Here is a 1,670-nt window from a genome sequence, read left to right on the forward strand (position 1 = left end):
TATATCAGTGTCATTATATTTTAATGTAGGTAATTGTTACATTTTCATCTCGCAATCTTGTGGATTCATGTGAAACAACTGTCGTCCGGATCACATCCTTTGTTTGGACACTCTTTAAATGTGTGGTTTACACAGTTACACCGCCACAAGCTATCATCATTATTTGCTCTTATTTGTCAACCAGGTTAATTATGTTCTCACAACCAGTTCTGCCTTCCAGCGAAGACATAAAGAACCATTTCCTCCTCACACAAGTCCTGACATAAGGCTGATTAAGACGAGTGCCTCTGTGTTTCAATTAATTCTTCTCATTTCCTCTTGTGGTTTCTAATTCAGATTGAATCCCAAACCTTGGACCTGTCAAACTTTCCCCTGCAGTTATTTTTTTACCTCAGTAGATGCCACTATGTAGAAAGTAGACATGAAATTAGATACAGGGCCAAAAAGGTATCATTGTTCAAAACATCCCTATGCCCTAATCCAGGGATGTCCAATCCTGCTCCTGGAGAGCCAGCGTCCTGCAGCTTTTAGCTCCAACCAGCTCCAACACACTTGCCTAGAACAGGGGTAGGCAAGTTCAGTCCTAGAGGACCGAAGTCCTGCAGAGTTTAACTCCAACCCTAATCAAACACACCTGAACAGGCTAATCAATGTCTTCAGGTTTACTAACGGTGCGTTCCAAATGGGATATATAGTGAAAACAATCATGGCCGCCATATTCAAGGGTCGTTCCAAACCAAAGTGCTCAAAACTGGCCACTTCAAAGGACCCTTCGGAATGAGGGATTTCGAAGGGAACAACTGATGGACACTTCGGGCTCCCATGATCCTTTGCGCTAATTCTTTGCATGATGACGGCACCTCCATGTGGGCATGTGATGATGACGCAGAAGGGCACTTCAAGAAACATTTGTTTGGTCCCCTACACCCGAAGCTCTCACTCCGGAGGGTAAACCCTTTGAAGGGATTAGGGCGTAGGGATGAGCCCTTCCGAATGGAATGCAGGGTCTGTCTTTCTGTTTTCTGTTTTCTGGGTTGGAGCTAGACTCTGCAGGACAGCGGCGCTCTAGGACGGAACTTGCCTACCCCTGGACTAAAAGTTTCCAGTGAATCTGAAGACCTTGATTAGCTCGTTCAGGTGTGTTTAATTAGGGTTGGAGCTAAACTCTGCAGGACAGTGGCCCTCCAGGAACAGGTTTGGACATGCCTGTCCTAACCCATTCTAAGGGGTTACCCTCCAGAGTGAGAGCTTTGAAGGGATGAAGGATGTAGGTGACCAAAAATCTGTTTCTTGGAAGGCACTTCTGCCGCCATCTTGCCAACTTTGCACAAAAAAAATCCATGTGTCCAAAATGTCCATTTGTTGTACCCTTCGAAATCTGAAAGGGTCCTTAGAAGTGACCAGTTTTGTGACGACTTTTCAATATGGTGGCCATGATTGTTCTCACTCCAAAGTGTCCTTCAGAGGAGGATTTATTCAGTTTAGAATGCAGCATCTCCATTACTATGTGAAATAAATAAATCTTTATATTAATCATTGTGTTTGCGTAGATTTAGGGTGGCAGTTCTTTCTGGGGCGACACGGGGAGCTGTACAGTATGTACACATTTACACTGCAGGTCTTGATCTCCAATTCTGATTTCTTGACTATATCCAGCTTATATCTTCTTT

Source organism: Sinocyclocheilus anshuiensis, unplaced genomic scaffold, assembly GCF_001515605.1.
Source record: "Sinocyclocheilus anshuiensis isolate Anshui unplaced genomic scaffold, SAMN03320099.WGS_v1.1 scaffold870, whole genome shotgun sequence".
NCBI classification, from domain to species: Eukaryota; Metazoa; Chordata; class Actinopteri; order Cypriniformes; family Cyprinidae; genus Sinocyclocheilus; species Sinocyclocheilus anshuiensis.